An 8566-nucleotide genomic window follows, 5' to 3' on the forward strand; every position below is an offset into this window, starting at 1 on the left:
TCTTCTTTTTTTTTTTTTTTTTTTTTTTTTTTTTTTTTTTTTTGAGAGGTTTTTGCTATAGGGCATGTGCGCTTGCCAGAAAGACAGAAAGAGATGGAGAGCTAGAAAGTGAGAAATCACCACCCAGTGGGGATGGCCACGCCGCAATCCCTTCTCCTCCATTCTCCTCTCAGGATCCTGGGCACGCACGCACACACGCCTGGCATGAGTTTAAAGCCACCAGGTCCAGGTCTCGAACCGCTGTCGACTACATGGAAGTCCAGCAATGTAGCCATTATGCTATCTGCTGGTCCCATCTTTTCCATTCACTTTCTATATCATACAATGGAGTTTCACTGCCTACATTCATTCACACTCTGGACGAACCACATTCTTTTCTGGAGTTCCTAATTTAAAGAGAGGAGGCTCAGGAGGGGCAGTGCTGAACCTGAAAGAAGAACCCATGAAATTTCAGCAGAGGCCCTGAAGGGAACAGGCCAGCCTCAGCCAGATTCCCTGACTTAGGGAACCATCCATCTTCCCCCTCCTCCACCTCTGCAGCCCTCATCACCCCCACCCCAGGCTGCCTCCTCTGAGGAAGATGGATGGCTCCTGCCATCAGGGGCCTGAGCTATGTGCTGACTTCCCCAGACCTCAAGCCCTGCTCCCCACACCCCTGCTTACCCATAGCGGGCCAATTCTCCCTGCCTTTCAGCCCACTCTCACCCAGCCAGAAGCAGACTGAAGCTTAACACTCTTTGCTTCTGCCACTGGGAGAAGTTAGCCCTGGTGTTAGCAATCCCTATAATAGGATATTCCCACTGTGAGCAAACACACGTAAATGTGAGGTAGACAAAGATGTGTATTCTAACTGCATGAGAGAGACAATCATCAAGGGCTATTAGACATAATTGAAGTTGGTGCAGTCAGGGAAGGCTCCCTGAAGGAAGGAAGGCTTAGCCACTCCTGGAAAAATGTGTGGGCTTCAAAGAAGGGGCAGGCATTGGAGGAATGTTCTTAGGTTTATCCCCATGGGGGGGCGGAGAAGCAAGAGGTAGTCAGAGTTACATTCTGTGGGTGGAGAGTTACTCTCCCCCTCCTATAGAGAGGGGAGAATTTCGAGAATCATTGGAACACCAGCAGGGAGTACTCTGGGCATGGGGGAAGGTCCAGGTAGAAAGGACTGGGAGAAGGGGACAATTAGGAAAGGTCCTGGACAGACAGCAGGATGGTCCAGTGGTCAGGCACGTAAGGAGAAGAGCAGACAGCGGCACAGCCCACAGTTTCTTGTTCTCACCTGGCCCTGAGAGCCCATCCTCAAGTTGTTCCTGGTTGAGGTGGGAAATGAGGCTCACCCTTGGGGCAGGCCACGACAGTGATCAAGAGTGAAGCCACACAAGAATTCATAGAAGGTGAGACCATGATGGCCAAGACAGGCACTCAGGGTGTCACCAAAGAATAGAATTCAAGAGGTGGCCTTGAAGAAGGGGAAGATTTGGGGCAGGGACCTGAGGTGGGAGGACACTCCCAAAAGAGCGGGTGAGTGGAGAATGCTCACTGTGATACTGGCTTTTGAAGGCAGCAGTGGGCTGCCCTTGCCCACCCAGACCATGGGGAACAGAGGCTGGATGGGGCCATGGGTGTGGCCTTGACACAGCAATAACCCTCTTTTCGAGGAAGATCTTGGCCTTCCCTTTCTTCCTTCCCTCTCTCTCCACCGCCTGAGATGCTGCCTTAACCTCTGTGCAGCAGCAGTCCCTGTTTTTAAATCTTCCAGGTGGTTCTCAGGTGCAGCCTGGGGTGGGACCCACTAAGGAATGATGCCCTGAGGGTGACATTTCAGGCACCATGGCAGGCCAATGGGTGGAGCTTTGGGGCAGAGAGGCCTCACTGGGAAATCACACTAATCAGGAAGCCCCTCTTTGGCTCCTGGATGTGACTAATCCTTCTCCTGCTCCCTTCCCCTCCCCATTCCCCAGTTTCCCCTGACTTCCTCTGGGCCAGCAGAGTCCAGGGCCTGGAGGAGCTGATGTTTTATTAAAGTCCAGCTCTTCCTATTCTAGGGCCACCTTCCTCTGGCTAATTCTGTAATTCAATTAGTAGGAAGCCAAGGCTCGGCCGGGTGGGAGGAGGGAGCACATCACGGGAGCCTTCCCTTCCCTGATGATTACACCCCAGGCTTCAGCCCTGCTCAGAGCTGGGCAGGAAATTGTACTTCCTTCACTTCACAATGACAAGGGCCTTTTATCCCCGCACACGGGGGCTTTGTAAATTACTGCCATCTCCGTGTAATTAATTCTGGTGCACGGTGTCTTTTCCTTACGTGGGAGAGGGCACCCGCCCACCTTCTCAAGCAACAGCAGTGCCCCTTGCACAGGGGTCTACAGGCTGCCCCTGCAGAAGAAGGGTGCTATCGGCCATCCTGCACCCACACACCGGCCTGACAGTGTCTGCTGCCACCTGCTCTGCCCCTCTTCTCCTCCTCCCTTTCTTCCCTACTCTGTTCCTCAGTCTTCCCTATCCTGTATCTCTTTCCTGCACCCTCATGCCCACCATCCCCTTTTAGCCCTATGGATTTATCAGATGTTGTCACCACCCTCACAGCCTTGACAGCCTACTCAGAGACATAAGATGTGAACCTGGTAAATAGAAAGCACAAGTAAATAAGAATAGTAAGCAGGAAAAGGTTAAGTGGATATATGAGGAAGTGTGTGCAGCCAAAGTGCTCAGCAAATGCGGTAGACGTGGGAGTTCTGGTCAGTGTGGTGCAGACGAGGTGGGCTGGGGTCTGGCCAAGAGGGGAGAATGCCACAGGTGACCCGCTGATGGCAGCACTGTGGTGGGACTTCACTTGAGTTGCGTCATCCCTGTTCCCAGATGATTCCCAGTCTTCCTGCTCTGACATGCTGCAGTTCTATTCTGTTCAATCCCTGATTCCAGAGGGGATAGGTTGGAAAGTACTGACCCTTGAAGGGAGGGAGACTCCAGTGGTGCCGAGAGAACCATCAGAGACTGTGGGACAGCAGAGGTGACTGCTCAGGGCAAGGTCAGACTTGCCCAGACAGTCCCAGAGTCCCCATGTAGCTTCTTCCTCAGTTCCTACATCAGTGCAAGGTTCCTGCACAGCTGGAAGGGCCCCCCGAGAATGAGAGGGTAGAGATGGGGAGCCTGTCTGCTCATGGATTCCCTCCAGCAAACACCATCTCCGGAACTCAGGGCCAAAGGACCAAAATGATTTGCATTGACATTTACACCGTGCTGGGCCAAGAAAGTGCTTCTGCTCCCAGAGCTGCAGCTCCAGGCTCCAGCCTGGAGGAAGCTTAGGGGCAGGGGCGTAGCAGCCCCACCAGTGGTGATTTGCCTCCATAATGCGTCCCCAGCAACTGATTTCCACTCATCTTTGGTGTCTCCTCAAAACAGGTCAGCGGTCCTGCATCCTACCAGGATACCCCATTTTTACCCTCCTTTTCATGCCATCCTCCTCTTTCAGCAAATATTTTCTTTTACTTTAAAATTAATTATGCAAGTAATACATGAATACATTCTGAGTCTAAATGTGTTGAATAAAACAAAAAAAAAAAAAGAAAATTATGGGAGACACTTCCCCAACCCTATCCTCCCTGCTTTCAGCTCCGTGTGACTTCTAGACATTTCCCTTTGCATGTAAATAGATAGGCACACGTATGGAATAAGTTGAGTGTGTCTCCATTGTACATACACTTATATGTTCTTTCAGAACTTGCTTTTCCTATCTGACAATGTGGCCATGTATGTTGGTGTATTTAGGATCATTTCATCTTTTTAACTGCAGTAGAGTATTCAGTTTAAAAATTAAAACATGGTTGCCCTTATGGATATTTAGATAGTTTTCCCTTTGTGTTTTGTTTGTTTGTTTGTTTGCTATTTCAGATAGTTACACTGAACCCTTGTGCTCTCTTCTGTGATCCTAAGGACAAGTAAACTTGCAGGATCAGAACTTGGGAGGGAAGTGATGGGTCTGAGGAGAGGGCGAGGTGTCTATGCCCCTAACCCCAGTCCCACAAAGGATGATCCCTTCTCAGACCTCTCAAGCCTCCAAGCTCAAGCCCTGTGCTAACCTCTCTCCCACACTGTCTTGTGACGATAGCGGCTGCCCCCTGAGAGAATTCGTTTCCCACCATGAGCTCCAAAGCACCGCACCAGCCATGTCTCTGGGGACATCTTGGTAAATCATGGAAGAGTGACTTCGGCGGAGTTAGTGACTATCCATCTTCCTACCCTCGGGCTGCACCACCCTCACACACCTGTGAGGAGCAGCTTGAGTGGCAGCAAGTCCAGCAAGTCAGTGGTATGGGGAGGGGTTCTGTGCACCTCCCTGCATTCCCTGCACAGGAGAAATCAGGGAGTGTCCGGTGACTTGGCCATCCTTTCTCCTGGCCCTGAGCCCTGCTCAGCCCCCACCCAAACCCCATGTCTGTCATCTCCAGCACCTGCGATATCAAACTCTCCTCTTACAGCCCGCCCACATCAAGCTGCCAGGGCTCTGCTCTAGGCCAGAGAGCAGACTGGTCCCCTCCGGCCCACCCAGCAGTCTATGCTGATGACTGCCCACCTGTATTTGCCTTTCTAGGAAAGCCCTCTGTGAGACAACTGATCCCCTGAGAGAATTCGTTTCCCACCATGAGCTCCAAAGCACCGCACCAGCCATGTCTCTGGGGACATCTTGGTAAATCATGGAAGAGTGACTTCGGCGGAGTTAGTGACTATCCATCTTCCTACCCTCGGGCTGCACCACCCTCACACACCTGTGAGGAGCAGCTTGAGTGGCAGCAAGTCCAGCAAGTCAGTGGTATGGGGAGGGGTTCTGTGCACCTCCCTGCATTCCCTGCACAGGAGAAATCAGGGAGTGTCCGGTGACTTGGCCATCCTTTCTCCTGGCCCTGAGCCCTGCTCAGCCCCCACCCAAACCCCATGTCTGTCATCTCCAGCACCTGCGATATCAAACTCTCCTCTTACAGCCCGCCCACATCAAGCTGCCAGGGCTCTGCTCTAGGCCAGAGAGCAGACTGGTCCCCTCCGGCCCACCCAGCAGTCTATGCTGATGACTGCCCACCTGTATTTGCCTTTCTAGGAAAGCCCTCTGTGAGACAACTGATGTCTCTGGGTAGAATGTCAGACCCTGCATTCCACTGGCTGAAGAGATCACTGGAGAAGGTCCCCGGTTAGGTTTGCCACAGCCAGCCTCTGAGTAAGGCTGGTCCCTCCTTACAGAGGGGCAGAGTGGGAGAAGGAAGGGCCTTCACAGGCCCAACCTCCTGCTTCACAGGAGTGAACTGCCATTTTATACCATGCTCTGCTGTTCACAAGCTCTGCAGAGGTTGCCAAGAGTCACTGGCCAGTAGGTCTCCCCACAAGCTTCCAGAGGGAATGACTATCCCCACTTTATAGATTTGGAAACTGGAGTTCAGAGAGACGAATCAGTACATGAGTCCTGGCTGGGAAGGGGCTCAGCTGGGCAGAGTTGTGCATCAGCCTCTTCAGGGGACAATGGGCTGGACTGAGAGGAGGGGTAGTAAGGCTGCACCGTCAGGCAGACTGAGCTGTGGGGAGACTTTGGGGAGTGACCATGGGCCCAACTGCCACCATGGAAGTCCAGTGTGACTCAGTGTCCATGAAACCTTGGTCAGCTCCCAGTAGCTTCTGAGCATTAGGTCTGTACCCTCCCCACTTCTCCACCCTACGCCCTCAAAATTAGCTGACGGGTCCAGGTAATTGGTGCTCTCAACCAAAATGTCCTGCCCTGTTCTGGGCACTGCAAACCAAGAAGGAACAGAATAAAACCAAGCTCCTGACCTTATCTCAGCATGAGGAGACTGTCAATCAATGAGCAAATATCTATTAGCATGTCAGCAAGTGATGGGCTCCAAACTAAACAGGGAACAGGACCAGGGGACAAAGAGTATGTGTGTGCTGGGGTGGCGGGCTGTGTTAACTGAGGGGGTCAAGAGAAGCGTCTTTGAGGAGGTCCCGTTGAGCAGAAACCTGAGAAAAGTGAAGGAACAAGCCATGCACTAGCAGGGTAGGTGGGAATGCCCAGTGCAAAGACCCTAAGGTAGTGTTCCTAGTGAGGCTGAGAAACAGGAGGAGCCTGGAGAGTGAGTGAGGGAGTGACAGGGGGATACATTCAGGGGTAGAAATGGCAGAGAGAAGTCACCAGGGTCTGTGAGGGTCCCTGAAAGATTCTAGTTCAAAATGGAATCGTGAGCTCACTCAAGAACTGTGACAGAAATTCCTGGAAGCTAGACAAAAGCAACAGATTCTTTTTTTTTTTTTTTTTTTTTGGAGAGATTTTCACTGTAGGGCGCGTGCGCTCGCCAGACAGACAGAGAGAGACATAGAGACAGAAAGTGAGAAATCACCCCCCAGGGGGGATGGTCACGCCCCAATCCCTTCTCCTCCATTCTCCTCTCGGGATCCTGGGCACGCACACACACACGCCCGGCGTGAGTTTTAAGCCACCGGGTCCAGGACACGAACCGCGGTCGACTACGTGGGAGTCCAGCGACATAGCCATTATGCTAACTGCTGGTTCCCCAGATTCTTTTTTCTCTAGAATTTTTCCTTGTATCCTGGGCCATGGAAACAATATGGTCATTCCCTTCTCCACCCTCCCTACTCCTCCTCCCTCTCCAAACCTGCCCCTGACCTTGTCCCAAGCTGGCTTGTCTGCGTGCAGCCAAGGCGGTGGCTGCTCTCTGTTGCAGGCAGAGGACAAGGCCAACAAGGGGACGGGAGGAATGACGCCCCCGGGAGAGGCAGGCGGCAGCACGAGGGACTACGTCACGGGGGCCTCTGACCGCTATTCATTTCAGTCCCCCGGTGTCTCCATCAATAACCGTCTGCCAGTGACCAGGACAGGGAGGGAGGAGAAGAGAAGAAGGAGGGGTGATCTGGGGTCTGGACCAGGGGAGGGATGAGATGGAGTGGGAGAGAGGGAGAGAGGCTCTTTGGCAGCTTCTCCCAGCCTGGGGCAGGCGGAGCGGGCACTGGGAGTGCAGAGTTTCTGTCTCCCAGGCTTCTCTGCTTCCTTCTGGCATTTCTACATCCCCTTCACATACACTCCCTTCCCACCTCCTCTCTCCAAAGCCAGGGGGCAGGGGGTGCTCGGCAGGCTGGACCCATTTCTGCACTGGGTTTTCACCAGACACAGGCTGGATGGTGGAGGAGTCAGGAGCTGGAGAGAACACAGAGTGTTCTGTGCCTGGGCAACCAGAGACCAGAGCAAGCCTGGTGACCAAGGCTGACACCACCCGCCTGTAGGCCTCAAGAGAAGAGGGGCTAGGCCACCAGCCCTGGCACAGAGCGTGGCATGGAGCAGCCCTCTGGAAATAAGCGGCCCTGAGAATAACTAAATGACTGGCTATACGTGGTTAAGGGAGGTGGCTGGGGCTGGAGTAGAGGAGTCAAGGAGGACTGCCTGGAGTAAGTGGAACTCAGTCAGATTCTTGGAAGATGGACAGACTTTGGAGAAGTGCAAATGGGGAGAGAAGGCATCCCAGATGACCAAGCACAAAGACATGGGGAGGTGGAGGTGAACACAGGTTACATGAGAGGCTCAGATGAGATTACAGGAGACAGGAACAAGGGAGGGTCACTGTCCTACAGGGTGCCTTTTAGGAGCCATGGGTGGCATTGGGAAGTTTGAGGTGACCGTTCCCCAAGGGAACTCAAACCTGCTTTATGAAAGTGGCTTGTTGTTGTTGTTGTTTAGTTTCTCATGGTTTTGAGACTTGCAGGCCTCCCGAGCACATTCAGCCACATCTGCAGGCAGAGGGGGAGGCCCTGACACTGGGTAGTTTGAGGGAACTCTCAGGGAGATGCTCCCATAGCCAGACATGCCTTGTCATCACCCTGAAGGGCCAGTACTAAAGGCACCCCTTGGTTAGTGCACTGTCCCATCACGTCCAAGCGCCCTGCTGTGGAGTCACTCCGTGGGAAAACTAGACTGGACCTTGGTGATCCTTTGCCCAGCCCTCACAGTTCACAATGAGGCCCAACAGGAGATGCAATTTGCGGGGTAGCCCAGGGAATTAGAGTCAGAGCAAGAACGAGCCTCAGATCCTGCACTGTGCCTCAGTGGGCTGGATAAACCTAGGAAGGCCTGTCACTGGACAGGCACTGCCAATGTGACAACAGAGATTGAGGCGGGGACACAGGGGGCACCCGACAGCCCCATTCTTTTGGCCAGGACAGCCTGCCTGGGGTCCTCCTCACAGGTGGAGCCTTGATTTGGAACGAGCGCCTGACAGCAGCGGCCAGCACTCCTAGGGGGCAGAACAACAGCGTATGGTCAACGTGGCTAGAGGTGCCAGGGGCGAGGGTGGGAGCTGCCCTCTCTGGGGGGCGCAGGGGCCGCAGCTGGGGTAAGAACAGCACCCAGGAGGAGGGAGGCAGAGGACAGAGGCGCCTGAGGGCACGGGACAGAGTGAGGTCCCTGGGGAGAGGGGTTGGGGGTGGGGGGAAGACGCAGGGTGGAGAGACTCCGCGGAGGGAGCAAAACAGAAAAGCCACGGGAGAGACGAGAGGCGGGCAGACGCGAACCACGGGC

Source organism: Tupaia chinensis, unplaced genomic scaffold (assembly GCF_000334495.1).
Source record: "Tupaia chinensis unplaced genomic scaffold, TupChi_1.0 Scaffold139952_1, whole genome shotgun sequence".
NCBI classification, from domain to species: domain Eukaryota; kingdom Metazoa; phylum Chordata; class Mammalia; order Scandentia; family Tupaiidae; genus Tupaia; species Tupaia belangeri.